The following is a 21,620-nucleotide window of genomic DNA, read 5'->3' as shown; positions in this document are numbered from 1 at the left end:
AAGAATCATGAAGTTGTCTTGTTTTGGACAATCTGATGTCCCACAGACCCAATGCCAAAAAAAAATTGGGCTGAGGAACTGGAGCCAGTGCCGCTGAAGCCTTCAGGTGAAGCTGGCCCTTCAGGGGTCGGGAATGGGAGCTCCTGCAGGCTCCCAAGCTGGAACCTGGTACTGACGACTCCTAGGGGTCCAGGCCTTGGGCTGGGGAAATTATTCCACATACAAATGGGAGCAGATCAGAGGAGCTCAGAGTCCTCCGCCAGACCACAGCCTTGAGGGCCACGTGCAGAGGGGCCTCACCACATCCAGGAAGCACCAAGATCTGCCTGAGCCCGAGGAGCAGGCGCAGAGGCAGCCAGGCTGGGGGCCGGCCAGGCCTCGGGCTGTCAGAGCACCCTACAAGGCAGGGAAGGCTGCTCAGCATGAACCCAGGCGGGGAGGGAGATCTTTTTTCCAGAACAAGACTCCCTGTGGGGCGCAGGGCAGAACTCCGTGGGCTCAAGAGTCTGGGACGTGCCTGCCTGACTCCGCTCAGGTCAAGAGGGCAGCCCACTGGCCTGGCCTCACCAGCCAAAGCCAACACAGGAAATGCCAGCCAGACCTCAACATCCGGGCACCCAATTTGCTCTGGTTGGCAGGGAGCGCTGGCCTTCCCGGGCTCAGTTGTTGGCAGTGCCGGCCGGAGGGAACCATGGTGTTAGTGCTCGCTCAGGGGATGCAGGGTCCCCGGGCTTGTCCTTGTGGGCTTTCAGCGCCAGGACAGGAGGAGCTGGGCAAACACACAGGAGACCAGCAGACAGCAGGAGGGAGCCAGGCGTTTCCCTGGACGGCGGCCATCGGGCTGTTGTTGGGATCCAGTTTCAAGCTCCTTCGAGGAGAGCCGCATGGGGTCATCCCCTCCACGACGCCCCAGGAAGGAGACTGATGAGCAGACAGTTGTTAACGCCGCGCCGCCGCCGCAACCGTGGTGATTAAGGCCGCAGTAATTGGCCTCACAACCAGGCAGGGGCCGGGCCTGACAGCCTGCAGCCGCCAGGGTCTGCAGAGTAGGGGAGGGGGCAGCCCGTGCTGTAGCTGTGTGCACCGATGGGATTAGGTTGTGAACTGACACTCAATCCTCCTTAGTGATTTCCTTCCTGGGGCCCCAGCCAGGGCCAGGACTGTGGGGATGGGGGTGGGCTGCGGGCAGAGAGCAGACCTCAGCCTTTCCAGGCTCCTTTTAAGCTGGCCACTAGCTGGGGAGGGAGTTCAGGGTCTTCATCCAGGACTAAGCTTGGCCAAAGCCCGCTCTGCAGTCCCTCTGCAACTGCCCAGCCAGCGACATGTAGAGGATGAGCTTTTCCAGTAGGGATCCTTTTTCCCACATTCCCACTGGTGCCTGGCACTAGTTGAGCCTTGCAGGTGGCCTCCGTACTCCCAGCATGGAGCCTGGCACAGAGTAAGTTTGCTAAGGATATTGGCGAACGGAATGGATGGATGTCCTCTTCCCTGATTGGCCTAAGTGCCTTGTGGGAGAATCTCCGTGACCCCCTCCAAGGTCTAGGTGGTACCTGTGGGAGCATTTTTTTGCAATCTCAGGAGTGAAGAGCTCTCCAAAGACCACCAGGTCCCTGGCCCTGCCTCTCTAAGAGCCTCCCTCCAGCCCTCTCTGCTGGGCAGCTGTTCTGCACTTCAGAGTTCTCCCCCCTGCATTCATGCCTGTGTGCATGAGGATGTGTGTGCACGCATGCACCTGGGGACGTGAGCTTACGTCCGCCTAGGAGGGACACTGGATATTTTCTTCCCCATGCCTCCTCTGTGTCCTCTTGGCTTCCCGGGGTCCCTCCCTTGGAGGTCCTAGGCAGGAAGGAGGAAGGCTAGGTGTCTGGTGTGAAGGCCTCTGGGTCACGAACTTTCCAGAGCCTTCCTTGTTTACACTTCAGGCAGAGGCCCAGGCCAGATCGGCCTCCCACCTGCTTGTCCCCTCAGGCTCTTCCCTGTGGGAGTGCTCCAGGCTCCCTGTGAGTAAGAGCTGGCTCTTGGCTGCTCTGGGCTGTGGCTGGAATAAGGGGCATCCCCTCCACTGCTGGATGTGCTGGAGGCCAGGGCGCTAGAGACTGCAGCAGCCGTGAAGGGAGCACACAGGCCCAGCTGTCAGCCTCAGTAGGCAGCGGCAGAGCCAGCTCCCACTGGTGGTGTTGGGCAAGAAATGCCCCTAAGGCCTGGGGAAACATGTGCACATCCCAGGCACGTTCAGGCTGAAATGCAATCCGTCCTGCCTTCTTGCCAGGTTTGCCTTGAAAAACCCTCCACTGCCAGCTGCCCAGCTCTGCCCAGCTCCCAGGCTCCGCTGCCTGAGGAAAACCTGGATCCTTCAGGGAGGAGGGGCACAGCCGCATTCCAAGGAGACCTCACACCCTCCCTCACCTGCCGCTGCTTCCTTCTCATTCTTCAGCCCCTCTCCCCCATCCCAACCCTCCCCCAAGGCTTTTCTCGCCCTCTTCTCGTGACATCCCCCCGCCCCCCAGGGAAGAGGCTGAAAACTGTGGTAGGATGAGCACAAGGCCTGGCTGTGCAGCCCGGGACAGCCATGAAACCTCTCTGAGCCTCAGTTTCCTCATCTTTAAAATGGGAGTGAGGAATGTCCACACCCTAGTTACTGGCCTTGGAAGGATATCAATGATGCATCGCTGAGCAAAAGCAGCAGGATGTAATTCAGAAGGCACTGGAAATGCTCTGGCAAGATAGCCAGTAAGTTGCAGTCAGAGGCTACCCCTGGAGTCTGGGGGTGGTGAGAGAGGGACAGAGGAGTAATGGGTGTGTGGTGGGGAGAGAATTTTCACTTTTTACTTAGCATATCTTGAATGTTGTTTCAGCAAGTGTGTACCCCTTTTGTGATAAGAAAAAAAATAAAGATGTTGTTTTTCAGAGCTGTTGCCAGCTTTAAATGTGAATGTGTATTTGAATGACGGAAGGAGCCCAGGCATGTGTGGCTGGGACAGGCTGCTCTCCTTCCCCGGAGCTAACTGACTCAGGTCTCCTCACTTGTCCACCTCCTTCCCTGAGGGGGTTAAAGCAGCAGCACTTCTGGAACAGAGAGAAGGGAGCCCAGAAGCCCCAACGAGGCCAGAGGCCCACTAGGCCACAGTGGGGTGGCATGGAGGCGGCACCCCCACCCCGCCTTGTCCCTCCTTGTCTCCTGGCTGCGGTGGCCGCCCACTCTGCCCGGCTGGAGACCTGCTTCCAATTATCCATGAAATCTGAGCTGGAAGAGACCTATTAAAGCCCCATTTAGTTTGATCCCCCTGGGGGCCAGGGATCTTTTCCGGCGACATCCCCCTCCTTGTCCGACTGGGACTCCAAGCCCTTTGGATGTTATCTCCTCCTGGGTCAATATTGTGACAACTCCAGCTGTGACCCAGGCCACCCCAGAGCCAGAGCTGGTCTGGGCCTGGCCTGGCGAGGTGCGGGGAGGGGGGTGGGGGAAGAAACCCAGCTCCCTTCCCACCTTGAGATTCCCGCTACCCACTCCCCTCCTTTCTCCTTTTTTTCAAAAGCTGCAGCAGGACCATTCCACCTCCAGCCAGAGCCCAGCCTGGCCTGCGCCCCACGTTCCAGGCTGGTCCACAGGTTGCTCAGTGGCTCCTGGACCTACCTGGTCATCCCATGGGAAGCTCTTACTGGTAGGGACTATCTTTCCCATATTCCCAGTCGTGCCTGGTACGGGGTTGCATGTTTCATAACACCCCGTTACATAAGAAATAATAAATAACGGTGATTAATGACCTCCTCCCCTTGTCCCTGGACTCGCCTGGGTCAGACTTCCCAAGGAAGGCACAGGGGCTGCTGGCGGAGGAGGAGGAGGGAGGCGCCCGCTCTGCCTCCACATCCTCCCCAAGCACCTCTGCATATCCTCCCCACAGGCCACTCCCTGGAGAGCAAGAGGAAGCCACCAGAGAGGGTAAGCAGAGGCCCCAAAGCCCCCCAAAAAAGGGAGACCCCAGACAGAGGGAGGCCTCAGGGCTCCTATGACCCTGCCCACAGGGTGCACTCTCTCTGTTCACTTGGCCTGGTCTCCTCGAGACCACCCTGGTGGAGGGATGATGCCTACGAGGTCCCTGGCTCCCGCCTCCCTGCAGCCACACCCGATTTAGGCCTCTAAGCACCTCTCGTGGGTGGGACGGGGCTGGGCCTTTGGGGGTGGTCCGCTGGGGGAATTTGTGGCTTCTTTCCCAAACTCTGGAGCAGCAGGGAGGGAGTGAGGAAGCCACTTTGGGGGCACGGCTGGGGCAGCCACTTGGAGGTGAGAGGAGGGCAGCAGGAAATGGAGGATAAAAAGGTTCTGGAGGAAGTAGAGAAGGGAAGGAGCTTGGGAGCAGTGCCCAGAAGTGTGCCTGGCCAATCCTCCCCGCCAGACTCCCCTCTGGGTCCCCATAGAGCTGCAGAGACCCCGAGACAGAGCCGGGACTGTGTCGGGAGGGAGCACTTATAAAGGTCATCCCAGCCAGTCTCCTGCCTCCGACCACCTCCACCAACCCCATGGGTGGATATGGATCCTTTTGTCCGGATCTTTGTGGACACAGATTTGTGGCCTTTGCCACTGAAGGACTCCTTCCTTAAGTCTAGCTAAACCTTCTTTGCTGCACTTTAACCCTGTATTTCCCTGTTCCATCTAACGTGGGTTCACGCAAATGGATCCTCCTGCACCATTAACCTAGTGCTTTGTTCCTCCAAAGTTCACTCCCCAGAGGAAAGATCACCATTTGATCTGGCAGCTCCTGGGCACTCTGGCCCCACCACCATCCCCACCACCAGGCACAAACTGGCAGGCCCAGAGAAAGAGCGTGTTGCCTGGGGACCAGGGCAGAGCCATTATCCTTTGCTGAACCTGTCCTGAGTCCTCCTCATCCTGGGTACCACTTCAATGGGGGACAGGGTGTGCTGAGGGCTGGAGGCCAAAGGCCAGGCCACCCTGGGGCCAGACCCCTGCCACTCACAGCTGCTCCTTGCTGCAGCCTGGCAACCTCACAGGAATTTCATTTATCTCTGTCAAAAGTCAGGATGCAATGTGAAGCCTTCCTCACTTCCTTGGAGGTTGAGGGTGGCGAGGTGCGGAAGGCAGACTGGCCTTGGCCTTCCGCAGTACCCCTGGGCTGGGCAAAAGGAAGCTCACCAGGACACATACACCCACATGCACATACAGATTCACCAGCATGTACAAGCACACACTTGGAATGCACATCTATGCATGCACACATTTTGGCATGTCTTCACAGGCCACAAAAACATTCACATGCACAGGCACGCGCCTACTTTCACACACGCACAGGCACACTCATTTTGCACATAGGTCCTATCTCCATGTACATGCTTGCTCATATCTGCACATGAACATATGTTCATCCACAATGGCACGCTCCGTGTGTGCACACACGGGAACATTAATGGGAGGCTGTTCGTTACTGCTTCCTTCAAATTTGTGGAATGTATCCTGGAAGTTGTTCAAAAGTCCATAGAGAGCAGGGGCAAGGGGAAGGAAAAGAAGAAGAACACAAGGCCCCTAAGGGGGGTCTCTCCCATGCCCTTTGGGAGCCACTGGCCTCCCAGGACACCAAGAGATACCAGGCCTTGCAGAGTGGAGAGAGCTGAGCATGGTGAGCATGGTGGTAGTGCATTCCGGGACAAGGAAACTTGCAGAGTTTCAAGAGGTGAGCATGGTGGTAGTGAGTTCCAGGACAAGGGGTGGCCTGAGTGGGGGATGGAGCGGGGAAGGTTCAGGCCAAGTTTGGTGGAAGGCTAGGAGACCACTTTATTGGAGCAGAGGGTTCTCTGGCTCAGCCTAGGGGATGATGAAGCCAAAGAGTGTGAAAGGGCTCTTCGCAATGGAGGCCGTGGAACGTTTCTAAGCAGGAGACTGGAAGGATCCGAATGGCCCTTTGGGAAGCTTCATTCACTCTGTGCCTCCTATGTGCTTTGTGCTAAGGGAGCACAGAGGGGAGATGGATGATTCTGCCTGGAGCAGGTGGGAAGGGCAGGAACAGCTCCCCATTTGACATGGGCCTCAAAGGATGGATCAGAGTCATCCAGACAAGGAAGGACAGGAAGGATGACCAAAGCTGGCAATGGAACCTGGCAGCTGTGTGTATGTGTGGTGGGAAGGAGGGCTGTGCTCTTCATTCATGTGTGCCCCACAGAGCCAAGCACAGGTTGTCCTGAGGAGCTGAACACAGTGTCCGTGCCAGAATCCAGTAGTCCAGGCAGCTATGACGGTCCCCCAGGACATGCAAAAAGAAGCAAGTGAACATTGCCTGATGCTACCCTGGGCCAGGCTGACCTGACCCTAGGGAGCAGAGGAACTGAGTGAGTGAGAGTCATTAGGGAGGACGCAAGACAGTTGCCAAGGCCAGCTGGCTGACCCACCAGAGAGACCCATTTAGGTCTCAGGGGTAACAGCCATTTATTTCCCCACCCAGATAGAGAACATGTGGAGGTATGGGAAGCTACCTGGCCCTACTCCTTTGACACCTCCCCTCCCTGGGAAACCTCCACCAAAGACATTCCCGCCAGCCCCCCCACCCTACCCCCACCATCCTGCTGTGGTCAAGTGGCCAAGGGCCCAGCACTCCAGGCTCCAGCCCCATCACGGCCCCCTCCAGCCTCTATCTCTTCAGAGCGGGAAACACCACATCCCAGCTGTCTGTCCCAAATCCACCTGGAGGCTGGCCAGCTTGGCCAAAGCCCAGCTTAGTTAGGCCAGACGCAGGAGACACTGCCGGGAAGAGGCAAGGGCTGGAAGGAAGTGGCTGGGCCAGAGACGGGCCCCTCTCCGGGGCTTACCCAGTAGGGTTCCTCCTGGCACACCCATGGGTTTGCCCATTGCCATTCACTGCTGAGCCCCTGGTCCCTTGGGCTGTGGGCTCCAGGCCTCTCCCTACAGCCTTAAAGAGATACAGGTTGCCATGACAGCTGGTAGCTGGACTCCACCCTGATCGCAAAAGGCTTTGCGAGGCCTGGCCTTGGGCCCCACTTGGGACAGAAGTGAATCTGGTTAGAAACCCAGAGGTCCTGTCCTGCAGACTTGAAAGCTTGTCAACAGGCTTACACGAGACCCTCACCCTGAGAACAACTCCCTCCTTCCTCCTCGCCCTCCCACCTTCTGCAGCCAACAGCTTGCATCAGCAGCAACAGCTGCTACAGGCCCAGGGGCAGCCTGGGGCCACCACCACCACAGTGGGAGGTGGAAGGAGGCCAGGCACTTGGGGCCCAGGGCTGCTCCACCCTCCCTGTTCTGGGCAGCAGGCAGCGCTCATCCTCTGGTCCCCAGTCCCACGGGCCTCCAGCTCCTGAACAGGCTCCTCTCTCCCTTCCCCTCGGCTTTATCTTTTACCCACACCGCTCCCAGCCGGGAGCCACTTTTCTGCTTCCCATAGCAACTGGGGGCCACAATTAGAGGCACCTCCAGAAATGCCCTCTGACGGGATGTTTGCCACATTCCATGCAAATTCCTTCTTTCCCCCTTTTGCCTACTAAAAAGAAGAGCCAGAGAAACCCAGGGTCAGGGGTCAAAGAGCAGGACAGGGACAGCCAGAGGAGGAGCGAGACAAGCACCTGAGAGACAATCCCCAAAGACTGCCTGGTTAGAGGGCAGGAGACACCGGAGAGGACTGGAGACAGAGGCCCAGGGTTGGGCAACACACAGTGTGGGGAAACCTGGGCGCTCCTGTGGGGGACAGGTGGTCAGTGCCAAGACAATCTAATGAGGGCAGCGAGCTGGCCCCCTCCCCTTCCTCACTGCCACTCTCAGCCAGGCCTGAGGCTCTGGGTCACCTGCTAGTGCGGGAGGCAGTTAAGGGTGTGAGCTTTGGGGCCAGACACTAAGGTCTGCCCCAATAGGCTGTGTGCTGCCACCTCTCTATGCCTGGCTTTCTTCATCTGGAAAATGGGGCTCCTATTGCACCCACTCTTTTTGTGAGGCTTAAATAACTGAACACGTATGAAGTGTGCAGCAGAGTTCCCGGCACCTGAAAGTAATTCTACTCCTGTTTTCTGAGCCTTAATTTCCTTGTTAGTGAAAGGGAGGTGAATAATACTCGTAGTCCCGGAGCTGTGGGGATTGAGTGGAGTGAGACCCTCAGGGTGGTGCGTTCAGTAGATGTCAGTGCAGATCCCACCCCAAGCCCACCTGCCCACCTCACACCCAAGCCCCGCTCCTCGCTCTGCTGTGGAGGCCCTCATGCCCAGTCAGTAACAGGTGGCAGAGCCGGCAGGGCACAGGTACAGCATTGCAGGGGATGTGGGGTCGGTCCCTCCTATTTCCTTCCCCCAGCTGCTGGCAGAGCAGCCTGTGTCTGGGAGGAAGGCTGGGTGGAGGGAGGCAGCAGGCCCAGCCACGTGCAGCCTGGGCTGAGTAAGCGCCCCACTTCCTGCCGCCACTGTCAGCAGCTTCAGCCACCATGGCCAGCGGGAGGCTCACAATGCTTGCTGCGGTAGGAGGTTGGGGACTGGGCAGGGTCACTTCCCTGAATTGTCCTCACCGATGGCTCCTCCCAGCACACCTGGCCACCCGCCTGCTGCCTGGGGAACCATGGGGGTGCCTGGCCCGGCCTGCAAGCACCATCCTGGGTGGCAGCCGGCACCCAGGCCTCACAGGCCAGGAGGCGAGACCTTGGCTGGGCACTTGCTCTGGGGTCTGGACACAGAACAAGGCTGGGACCACAAGAGAGCCGCCAGGCTGGGTCTGAGTTTTGGCCCAAACTGGCTGTGCCTTCAGCCAGGCAGCAACGTGAGTGACTACTATGTGCAGGACTCTGCATCAGGGCTGGGCTCGGGCCTCACTCCCTGCAGCCCTCCCTGGCAACATCTCCCACTATCTTGGTGGGCTTTGGGCATTAAAGACCCCAGCAGGCACACAGCCAGAAGAAATGCAAATGGCCAACACTCACACAGAGAAATGTTCAACTGGACCAGCCAATAACCGAGGAAATATGTCCAGAGCCAACCCTGAGGCATGACTTTCACGGAACTCATGGGCAAAGATGTCAAAGAATGATAGGACCAGGGACTATCAGGGTGTAGGGATCTCATCACTCTTAGACGTTGCAGGAAGGACTGCACACTAGGACAACATTTTTGTAGGGCAAGTTGACAATAAGTATTGAAAGTCTTTGACCCATAAATTCTACTTCTAGGAATTTAAAGGACATGAGCAGCAACTACATACAGAGATGCCCATCACAGCCTTGTTAATAATGGAGAAAACATTAGGTATACCCTAAATGCCCAATTATAGGTGAGTTTGAAAAGAAAAGTTTAGCCGGGTGCAGTGGCTCACACCTGTAATCCCAGCACTTTGGGAGGCCAAGGTGGGTGGATCATTTGAGGTCAGGAGTTCAAGACCAGCCTGGCCAACATGATGAAACCCTGTCTCTACTAAAAATGCAAAAATTAGCTAGGTGTGGTGGTGGGTGTAATCCCAGCTACTCGGGAGGCTGAGGCAGGAGAATCGCTTGAACCCGGGAGGCGGAGGTTGCAGTGAGCCAAAATGGCACCACTGCACTCCAGCCTGGGCAATAGAGCGAGACTCCATCTCAAAAAAAAAAAAAAAAAAAGGAAAAGAAAAAGAAAGAAAACAAAAATTTAGCCATGCAGTTGTAAGATTCCCTGGGTAAGCGATAAGTATTTAATAATATGTAAGTGTTAAGAATGATGCCAAACAGTGCACTCTCAAACTTCAATGTGCACAAGAATTCCCTGGGAATCTTGTTAAGATGCAGATTCTGATTCAATAGGTCTGTGATGAGACCTGAAGTTCTGCATTTCAACAACCCCCCAGGTGATACCAATGCTGCTGGTACCCAGACCACAGTTTGAGCGGCAAAGCTGTAGAGTTTTCACCATTGATATGAAAAGGCCTTCCCAAAATATGATAAAATGAAGAAAACCATGATGCAAAACAGATGTCATTTTATTTATTTGTTGTTTATTTATTTATTTATTTGAGATGGAGTCTCACTCTGTCACCCAGACCAAAGTGCAGTGGTGAGATCAAAGCTCACTGCAGCCTCAAACTCCTGGGCTTCAGTGGTCTTCCCACCTCAGCCTCCCTAGTAGCTGGGACAACAGGCATGCACTGCCACGACTGACTAATTTTTAAATGTTTTTGTAGAGATGAGGGTCTCGTTATGTTGCCCAGACTGGTCTTGAACTCCCAGCCTGAAGCAGTCCTCCCACCCTGACCTCCTAAAGTGCTGGGATTATGGGTGTCAGCTACCACACCTGCCATGATTCCATTTTTACAAGGAAAAAAAATATGCATACACAGAAAATATCCACAAGGATATAACAAAATATTAATAAGGGTTTTCTCTGAGTAATAAGCTTGGATAATGTTTGTTTTATTATTTATGCTAATTTGTATTTTCTACAATTAATATATATTAATTATTTAATTAAGACAAAGTTAATGTGTTTTTACTGCGGGGCCACACTCCTGAATGTAAAGGGTAGTTCTCACTTGAAGGGGAGGCATTGGTGAACCAGTTATGAAAAGTGTGTCACTTGGCACAGGAGTCAGCCCTGAGCTGGGAAGGCCTGGCTGGGCAGAGGTCTAGGAACAGGATTCTCTTGACCTGGACCATGAAGCTCTGAGGAACTTCCAGGCAGTGGACAATAAGCCGAGCTGTCCACATGGAGGCTGGCACAGGATGGAAACTGAGGCCCCCAGCCCTTGACACAGGAGGGCAGCTGTCTCAGGCTCCAGATGTTGACCCATTCCCAACCCCTTGGCATTTGTTTCCCCTGTGATCTTCCTTCCCTTGAGTAAACACTGGGACCAATGAGTTGGTAGCAGCAAGAGTCCGAAAGAGAGAGACCCCCCCAAGGGAAGGTGAATCTGGTTTTGAGGGCAGATATCGGATTCCCAGGATGGCTGCAGAAGTTCTTTCTCTAGGACCAACCTCTGAAAGTCCACATTTTGCTTCAGTGAGGGACAGGTGTCTCTTACCAAGTGGACACTACATGCTCCTGCTTGAGGATGATGTGATTCCAGAGAGGGGCGTCACGCATTTGCTCAGTATTTTGTGGGATAACCTGCTGGATGACCTTGGGCGGTCTTGGTCCCTGAAAACCTCATCTGCTGAAGTTTCTCAGCCATAACAGAAAGTACTATTTTGTGTGCTTCATAGGGCTGTGAGCTTCAAATGGCTTTTTTGTTTGGTTGGTTGGTTGGTTGGTTGGGTTTGTTTTGAGACAGGGTCTCGCTCTGTCACCCAGGCTGTAGGGCAGAGGTGTGATCTCAGCCCACTGTAACCTCCGCCTCCTGGGCTCAAGCTATCCTCTCACTGAGCCTCCTGAGTAGCTGGGACCACAGGCACGCACCACCACACCCGACTAATGTTTTCTGTTTTTGGTAGAGATGGGGTCTCCGTATGTTGCCCAGGTTGATCTCAAACTCCTGACCTCAAGTCATCCGCCTGCTTCAGCTTCCCAAAGTACTGGGATTACAGGTGTGAGCCACCGCACCTGGCCTCAAATATATTTTTTAAATTTCTGCATGTGGCCAGATGCAGTGGGTGATGCCTGTAATCCCAACACTTTGGGAGGCTGAGGCGGGCAGATCACTTGAGGTCAGGAGTTCAAGACCAGCCTGGCCAACTTAGTGAAACCCTGTTTCTACTAAAAATACAAAAACTAGCTGGGCATGGTGGCACATGTCTGTAGTCCCAGCTACTTAGAAGGCTGAGGCAGGAGAGTCGCTTGAACCTGGTAGGTGGAGGCTGAAGTGAGCCGAGATCACATCACTGCACTCCCGTCTGGATGGTAGAGTGAGACCCTGTCTTAAAAAAAAAAAAAAAAAAAAAGAATCAGTCAGGTGCAGTGGCTCATGCCTGTAACCCAGCACTTTGGGAGGCAGAGGAAGGTGGATCATGAAGTTAGGAGATTGAGACCAGCCTGACCAACATGGTAAAACCCCGTCTCTAAAAATATAAAAATTAGCCGGGTGTGATGGCATGCGCCTGTGATCCCAGCTACTCGGGAGGCTGAGGCAAGAGAATCACTTGAACCCGGGAGGCAGAGGTTGCAGTGTGGCAAGATCACGCCATTGCACTCCAGCCTGGGCGACAGAGCAAGACTTTGCCAAAAAAAAAAAAAAATCTCTGCACATTGTAAAAAGATGTGCCATGGCTGAAAAGTCTCCCTATACTTCTTGTTCTTTTTCAGAGAGAAGATGGCAGGAACCTTCCACATTGCCCTCGGTGGCTTGCCAGCTGAGGTTCTGCTCTCCTAGATATCACCCCTACCCAGACCATGAGCTTAAAATGTTTATTTTTCTATGTCACTGGTTCATCTCAAGCATGAACATATGAGATGTTTTGGGGGAGTGTTTAAGATGAATTTAGCTGGACTCAAGCACAGCCTTTAATAACATTGAATCATGGAGTGAGAAAGCTGTCCCATTTCCAACTCTCTTTCCAATCTTTTAATGAGCCAAAAGAAAGCCTTGGTTAGGAGGTAATATGTCTATAACACCTCACTAACACTTGCTAATTTTCCTTTTAAACAAAAAGAAAGTGGGCTTTGGGCTTAGATTCTCTGCCAGCAAATCCAGCTACAATTTATTTGATTTTTATAGTTACCTTTCTATTTAAGGTAGTGATACAAAGGTTCTTTTAAAAATATTTTTAAGTAAAAAAGAGTCAATTAGTTTAAACAAATACGGTAGTCCCCCTTATCCAGTTTTACTTTCCATGGTTTCCGTTACCTGTAGCACAGTGCAGTTTCTTTTTTTCTGAGACGGAGTTTCTCTCTGTCGCCCAGGCTGGAGTGCAGTGGTGCTATCTCGGCTCACTGCAACCTCTGCCTCCTGGGTTTAAGTGATTCTCCTGCCTCAGCCTCCCGAGTAGGTAGGATTACAGGTGCGTGCCACCATACTCAGCTAATTTTTGTATTTTCAGTAGAGACAGGGTTTTACCATGTTGTCCAAGCTGGTATTGAACTCCTGACCTCAAATGATCCACCCACCTTGGCCTCCCACAGTGCTGGGATTACAGGCTTGGGCCACCTCACCTGGTCTTTATTTCCCCCCCACTCCTCCCCCCCTTTTTTTTTAAACAGATACCGGGTCTTGCTATGTTGCCCAGGCTGGTCTCAAACTCCTGGCCTCAAGCAATCCTCCGACCTCAGTCTCTCAAAGTGCTGAGATTACAGGCATGAGCCACTGAGCCTGGTCTGTTCTATTTTATTATTACTTATTGTTGTTAGTCTCTTACTGTGCCTAAATTTTTTTTTTTTTTTTTTTTTTTGAGACAGAGTTTTGCTCTTCTTGCCCAGGCTGGAGTGCAATGGCACGATCTCGGCTCACCGCAACCTCCACCTCCCAGGTTCAAGCGATTCTCCTGCCTCAGACTCCCTAGAAGCTGGGATTACAGGCATGTGCTGCCACGCGCAGCTAATTTTGTATTTTTAGTAGAGACGAGGTTTCTCCATGTTGGTCAGGTTGGTCTTGAACTCCCGACCTCAGGTGATCTGCCTGCCTCAGCCTCCCAAAGTGCTGGGATTATGGGCGTGAGTCACCGCACCTGGCTACTGTGCCTAATTTATAAATTAAACTTTATCATAGGTATATGTAGGTATAGAAAAAAACAGACTATGTAGGGTTTGGTACTACCCATGATTTCAGGCATCCACGGGGGGGTCTTGGAACATATCCCCCATAAATAAGGGGGACTACTGTAAATAAGTAATACTATAGATGGTGATATGGTTCAGCTGTGTCCCCACCCAAATCTCATCTTGAATTATAGCTCCCATAATTCCCACATGTCATGAGAGGGACTCAGTGGGAAATAATTGAAGCATGGGGGCAGATCTTTTCCATGCTGTTCTCGTGATAGTTAGTCTCACGAGATCTGACGGTTTTATAAAGGGGAGTTCCCCTACACAAGCTTTCTCTTGCCTGCCGCCATGTAAGATGTCCCTTTGCTCTTCCTTCATCTTCCATCATGATTGTGACACCTTCCCAGCCATGTGGAACTCTAAGTCCGTTAAACCTCTTTCCTTAATAAATGACCCAGTCTCAGGTATGTCTTTATTAGCAGCACGAGAACAGACTAATAGAGATGGTATTTGGATATGGCAAGCATCATGAATGTGGCACATGGTTATTGATAATTTTGGTCTCCTGAGATGCAGACATCCCTAGGAGGAGTGATACCGCCAATGGACTCTTCTGAGACCCCTGCCAATTGCTGCTTTACTGTCTCTGTGTGATTCCTTGACTTTTTCTCCTTTTACTGCTGAATTTTCAGCTCCTCAAAGGCTGAGAGTGTGTCTTAGGCTTCAGAATCTCTCCCAGTACCCAGCACAGGGCCTAGAACAAGGTAGATGTCATTCAAAAAGTGCTAAGTGACCGAGCAAGGTGGTTCACACCCGTAATCTCAAGACTTTGGGAAGCTGAGTCAGGAAGATTGCTAGAGCCCAGGAGCTCAAGACCAGCCTGGGGAGCATGGTGAGACTTCATCTCTTCAAATAAAAAAATTAGCCAGGCATGGTGGTGCACCCCTGTGGTCTCAGCTACTAGAGAGGCTGAGGCGGGAGGATCCCTTGAGCCCAGGAGTTTGAGGCTGCGGTGAGCTGAGCTCGTGCCACTGCACTCCAGGCTGGATGACAGAGCAGGACTCTGTTTAAAAAAGAAAAAGTGCTAAGAGGCCTCAGGTCAGAAATCAGACTCCATGCAGCATAAGGAGACTGAGTTCTGGTTCTGACCCCTAACCTTGCTAGCTGTGTGGGCCTGGACAAGTTCTTCAGCTTCTCTGAGTCTCCATCTCCTCATTCATCTGCCTCACAGCGGTGTTTCCAGCACAAAGCATATGAAAGGAGTTTGAAATCATATGTCTCTATAAGGGATTATTAATACTATTATTGGTTGAATCACAAATCTATTGTCACTGAAAATCTTTCCAGTGCAGACAATCAGAAGTAAAAAAGAGGAAAAAAGGGAGGTGCTGAGAGGGGATGAGAGGCAGGAGGCCTGGAAAGGGGAAGCTGAGGCCCTCCTTTACAATCTGATCTGGGTGTGGGACCACCTGCAAACTGCCTGATATGGTTTGGCTGTATCCCCACCCAAATCTCATCTTGAATTGTAGCCTCCATAAGCCCCACATGTTGTGGGAGGGACCCAGTGGGAGGTAATCGAATCATGGGGTGGGTTTTCCCATGCTGTTCTCGTCATGGTGAATAAGTCTCACGAGATCTGATGGTTTTGTAAAGGGCATTTCCCCTGCACACACTCTCTTGCCTGCTGCCATGTAAGACGTGCCTTTGCTCCTCCTTCCCCTTCTGCCATGATTGTGAGGCCTCCCCAGCCATGTGGAACTCTTGAGTCCCTTAAACCTCTTTTTCTTTCTAAATTACCCAGTCTCAGATATTTTTTCCTAGCAGTGTGAAAATGGACTAATATACTGCCACCTGTGACCTCAGCATAGGCCTTCCCCAACACGGGACCCCAGCAACGCCTAATACAAAAAGCATGGTGTGGCATCATATAACTAGTGTTCAAGTTCCAGCTCAGCCACCTACTGGCTGGGTGACCTGAGGTAAGTTACTCAACCTCTCTGTGCTCATGATTCTCATCATTAAAGTGGGACCAATGCCAACCTCTCAAGCTCGTTGTGAGAAACGAATAAGATCACACATGTATACATGAGCCCTGACACGTAGTAAGTGCTTGGTGAATATGGGTTCCAGGGAATTCTGCAGGCTCCTGGAAGAAAGATACGGAAATGATTCAGGTGCATGATGTCATCTGGAGCATTGAATTCATCATGGGGGAGAACTGGACTCCCAAGAGCTTTCCTGACCTGAAGCTAGAGCTGGAAAGTAAGAGAGTAAAATCACAGATGTCAGTTTCCAACTCCACCTCCATTCTCACCCCACACCCTCCCACCCCCACCTCATTACACCCAATCCTGCCCCTTAGGATCTCTTGGGCTATCAACTCGAGGCCTTGCTCTTTCAGATGAAGGAAGCTGGAGGCAGAGGAGGATCTTTGGAGAAGCAGCCAAGTGTTCTTTGACTCATAGAGGAGCCCAAGGCCCGAGGGGCCAGCTGGAGGTCCACTGTCTGCCTGCTGAAAGCTCTGCTAGACTTTCTGTCTCCTCCACCCCTGGAGATCCAACCATAAGAGGAATTAATCTGGCTCCCCTCTGCACCCCTTGCCCCCAACACAGTTTCCTTCCTGTGCTCCATGGGAGATGAGAGCTGGAAGGGAGGGATGCATCTGGGGAGGCTGGTCTAACTCAGCTGGACCACAACATCTGTATCCTTAGCTGTGGCCTCCCCATTCCTGCTTCAAACTGGGAGGGAATGGGAGAGCCCCAGTTCTTCGCAGGAAACTGATGTGACTCACTTCCCAGGATGATCCATGGAAGAATGCAATCTTTTCTCTATGACACTCATATAGAACCATGGGACTAATTTTCTCACTTTTAGAAGGCAAAAATGGGAAACAGCACATTTTAATAGAAAACTCCAAAATAATAGTGGTTTGAACAAGATAGAAGCTTATTTCTCCAACACATAATAATGATTCTGGATGTAAGCAGGTCAGGGCTGGTACGGCAGTTCCACACAGTTTTCAGGGTACCAGTTTCCTTGAACTAATTCTCATGGCCCAGGATGACTGCAAGAGCTCCTACCACCATCAGGTTTGAGTTCCAGGCAATGTCTGGCAGATAGGGAAGCAGTGGGACATGCTCCTTCCTTTAAAGATACTTCCCAAAGGTCAAGCCTAACACTTTCACTTACACCCAGACCCTAAGAAGTTCTAAGGGGTCAGGGATTAGCCAAAACGTAGTTCCAAGGCCACAGCCAGCTCCAAAGAAGGCTGAGAAACAAATTATTTTATCAGGATGACCCTGAGTTCCATCCCTCTCCTCCCATGGTCACTGTCCTGATTCAGGCTACTCAGCTCTGCAGTAACCACAGATCTTGTTTTCCTACCTCTGGGCCAAACCCTTCACCTGTCCTCAGTTGTTTCTCCAAAACACACATCTGGCTATATCACTCCCCTGCTCAAGAATCTGTGATGGCTCCCTGGAACCCCTGGAATAAACTGTGAACTCTCAGTGTGGTCTTCAAAGCTCTTCTCCACCTGACCCCAGGCAGCCTCACCTCCAGGCATAGCCCTTCCCCTCCCCTGCACACAGTCTAGCCCCATCAGATTCCTAGATGTTCCTCAAATAACCCATACTGTGTCCAGCTTCACTCCTTGACTATAATACCCTTTCTGCCCTTCTATTCCTCATAAGCTTCAATCCGTCCTGTAAGATGCTACACAAGTATTACTTTCTCCAGGTGACAACTTTCCTGACCCCTTTCTTGCTCCCTCTGTGGGCCTCCTCAGAAGTCTCTTGAACACTCTGTCTTCCACACACCTGAATGTGCTGGAGGGGACAGGCCACCCGGAACGTGCAGACCTGCTCAGCTGCCTGTAACCACGAGTCTGTATCAGAGCCCCTGCAAGCTCTTTTTTTTTGCACAGACTTGGTATTAAGCCATTGTTAAGCTGTACCTCCTGGACTGGAAGCTGCTTGAGAGCCATCACGGTCTTGGTGTCCCCAGCACTGAGCCAGAGCTGGCACCATGCAGGGTCGAATGCAGGAAGAATCCCCAGAACACTCGGTTTCTTGTCTCCTTCCTCCTTAGCTCAGGCCACTCCTGCCAGGAGCCTCTGCTCTTTGTCAGGAATGAACACAGAATCTGCCATGCAGATGCTCTGGTCCTGTGGAATCACCCACTCTGGCCTCCCTCTCTGTGAAGCACAGAGGACAACTGACCAAGCTGTAACGCTCCAAGCGATGACAGTAAAATGGATCAGATCTGGCTTTCCCAGAGTCCTCACCCAGATCCAAGCTGCTCCAATTATGAGTTTAGTCCATACTGTTTATGAGTTTAGTCCACACTGTTTCCACTGACCTCCTATTCCCTAGCAGAGACAGTGTCACTCCCAACAAGCACGTTAGCCCCGTGCCATCCTCCAGGCTCCCCAGATCAGGATGAGCACTGGATCTCCTGCCAAGTGGAGACTCCAGACTTTCACCCGACTGCCAGTTCTGGGACACCGAGTGACAGCCTTCGGGGCCAGACTGGCTGCCTCCAGGCTCCACAGCCTTTGGACACAGTGTGCGGAGGGTGAGGGGCCGCTTCCTCTGCCTCTGAGACATGGGGGACCCCAAGCCCCTCCCACAGTCCCTCAGGGAAGTCCTTCAGTTACCACCCAGAAAGCAAGCATTGCTTTTTTCCCCCTTTTTGGAGGAGTCCCCTGAAGAAGACTTTAGTCACACTGCCACCTTGAAGACATGCTGGGGCATTAAGACCTCCTTCTCCAAGAAGCCTCAGGCCCTGGTCCTGGGGCCCATCTCCTCTCCCTTTTCACAGAATCTTCTAGCAGGGCTTGGATGCCTTCCTTAAGGGAAGGGCTGGTCAGGATTCACAGGCCAGGGAGATCCAATATTTATTTTGATCCCCCACCTTTATACACACACACGCACACGCAGCCTAGCATCAACTTCCCCACCGTTTATGCTTCCTTAGCACTCTGCACCTTGGCTGTGTTCATCAGAGGCTGATTCATAATTTTCTGTGGTTGTCTAGGAACTGGGCCCGCCTCTGTCTCCTTATGTACCTGGCACAGAGAACAGGACCCATGGACATGGGTGCCCTCTTCTATCTCATCTTATCCCCAGATCCTTCTCTACAGAGAAGAGGGTCTTGGAGGTTGGCTCCTCCCCTTGGAGGGCTGAGAAATAACCCAGAGAGTCTCCTGTTCTGGGATGGCTTCCCTGACAGGTGACCAGGGTGAGGTCTGCTGGAAGCTTGGAGGAAATGTATTTTCTCCCAGAAATAATTAAGATCACTAAAGTTATTAAGCATTTACAACGTACTGTGCTGCATGATTGGCTTCCTCTTTCTTGTTTAAGCCACACAGCCCACCTCTGAGATGGGTTAGGAAGCTGCAAAGACTTGCCCGAAGTCACACAGCCAGTAAGAAGCAGGATCTTAATCCCTCCCCGACACTGTCTCCTTGGTCATCCTCAGCTGATCCTTGTCCATTTCTCTTGCTTCTGTTACTTTTGGGCTGCGGGACCCAGGACCTCGCATAAGTGACTTCACCTCTCTTGACCCATTTTCTCAGCTGAAATGTGGGCACAATAATACTTCCCTTGAAGGTGGTTGAGAGATTTCCAGGTATTGAACATGTTAAGCAGGGAGCCTGCACACAGTAGGTGCAAATGGCAGGAGCTACCACCTGCCAGCGTCCCCCCAGGCCTCCCCAGTGGAGTGGTGGCAGAGGAAGGGGTGATCTACTGCCCCCTCTGAAGAGAACCACCCAGCTGTCAACCTGAGGCAGGACCGCCCCGAGCGATCGCGGGGCTCTCCATTTCTCCAAAGGCTCCATTCCTCATCACAGCCAATTAGTTACAAATAGCTTCCTCTCCTCGTGTATCACTTACACAGCAGAGAGAAAGGGGTGATTGTTCCTGAGGAAGAAGGTCTCCCTGGGCCCCTCTCGCCAGAGCAGCTGAGAGCTGCAATGGGGATGGGAAAAGGGCTTAGGAGAAGAGGGGCACAGTCCCGGGAACTAAGATGTGGTGGGTCCCAGGCAGGTGGGAAGGGACTGGCTGAGTGTCCACCCCTGGTGGGCAACAGACAGGCAAGGGTCCAAGGCTTAGAAAGGGCCCTATGTTGTAAGAGCAGAAAACGAAGATAGCTCAGAGGTCTCACTCCTGAATAGCAGCTCACCAAGCCATCCCCAGCTGGGGAGGGATTGTCACCCTATGGGGTACCTGGAACACAGCAGGTGCCCGGCCTCTGGATTTCAGGAGAGCTTTCTTTTTTTTTTTTTTTTTTTTTTTTTTTTGAGGCTGAGTCTCGCTCTGTCACCCAGGCTGGAGTGCAGTGGCCGGATCTCAGCTCACTGCAAGCTCCGCCTCCCGGGTTCCCGCCATTCTCCTGCCTCAGCCTCCCGAGTAGCTGGGACTACAGGCGCCCGCCACCTCGCCCAGCTAGTTTTTTTTTTTTTTGTATTTTTTTTTAGTAGAGACGGGGTTTCATTGTGTTAGCCAGGATGGTCTCGATCTCCTGACCTCGTGATCCACCCGTCTCGGCCTCCCAAAGTGCTGGGATTACAGGCTTGAGCCACCGCGCCCGGCCTTCAGGAGAGCTTTCTACACCACTGGGATACAAACACTATCTCTCAAATCAGCCATCGCTGGCACTCCGGTCCTCCAGGTTTCCTTCTTCTTTTTCCTTTTTGTTTTTTGTTTTCCAGAGACAGGATCTCGCTCTGTCGCCCAGGCTGGAGAGCAGTGGTGTTATCACAGCTCACTGCAGCCTCAACCTCCTGGGCTCAAGCAACCCTCTTACCTCAGTCTCTTGAGTAGCTGGGACCACAGGAACACGCCACCATGTCTGGCTATTTTTTTTTTTTTCATAGAGATGGGGTCTCACTATGTTGTCCAGACTGGTCTCAAACTCTCCCTAGGTTTCAATAAAGCCCAGGTTACTGAAGCTGGGTCCTGGAAGAGCCTGGGAGGAGACTCAGTGTTGAGGAGGCTGTCTGGACATGAGGTGTGGGCCGTTGCTCCCAGAGCCTCCCTGTGTCCTTGACGGTCCTTGACTTTGTTGCCACCATTAAGCCAGGTCCCTCCATTAAAGCTTAGGGCCAAGCACGCACAGAGTCCCCCTTTGTCACCGCTCTTAGCACAGCTGAGACCAGCTGGCATTTTCACAAAGGGCTTTACTAAATACTAAGGGAGAACAAAAGGGAAATAATTACAGAAAACACGAAAAACCCAGCCCTGGCTGCCAAGTTCCCAAAGTACAGGTTTCCATTCCTTTGGTGACGACACGTCGCCCCAGAAGCCTGGGACAAGGCCGTGGGCACCTCGCCTGGCTTCCCTTGTTCCCAGCTCTTGTGGCAGATGCCATCTTGTTTCCCACCCCTGGGAACACTTGGTCACCCATGGGCTCTTCTCCTGGCCCCCTTCCAACAGGGCCCCACCCCAGGCCTCCCACTGGGTTCTGGTCTCTGGCCTGAGACATAAGCCTTGTCCCTTGGTGGCTGGTGGGGCTGTGGTGACCAACCCAGCACATGATTACACAGTAACAAAAGGTGGTTCTCCCACACTCCCCATCCCTCACCATCAGAGGGGCCCACCCAAGTTGATGGTTCTTGAGTATGGGGTCTAGGAGGGGGCACCTCTGAACAGCTGAAGGGCATGTGAGTAAGGAAGGGCCAGACTCGGGACATTTTCCCCATGGGGAAGGACTAGTCTCCGAGGATTGATCCAACTCAAAACATATCAATTTAAGGCCTACTATGTGCCAGGCACTGAGCAAGGTGTGGAGGCTACAAGGGTAAACAAGAGACACAGTACCTGCCCTCTTAGATCTTACCTTCTGTTAGGCAAGACAGATAAGCAACTGGGCAATTATGATACTGAAGGCCAGGTGCCATGATGGAGGGGAATTCAAGGTACTGTGGGAACCTGGACCAGGGTGTCTTACCTAGTGCTGGTGGCCAGGGAAGCCATGGAAGCCTGCCTAGAACAAGTGCATAAAGAGAAGAAGAGCCCAGGATG

This window comes from Theropithecus gelada, chromosome 7b (genome assembly GCF_003255815.1).
Source record: "Theropithecus gelada isolate Dixy chromosome 7b, Tgel_1.0, whole genome shotgun sequence".
In the NCBI taxonomy this organism is placed as follows: Eukaryota; Metazoa; Chordata; class Mammalia; order Primates; family Cercopithecidae; genus Theropithecus; species Theropithecus gelada.
This window is presented reverse-complemented; position numbering follows the sequence as displayed.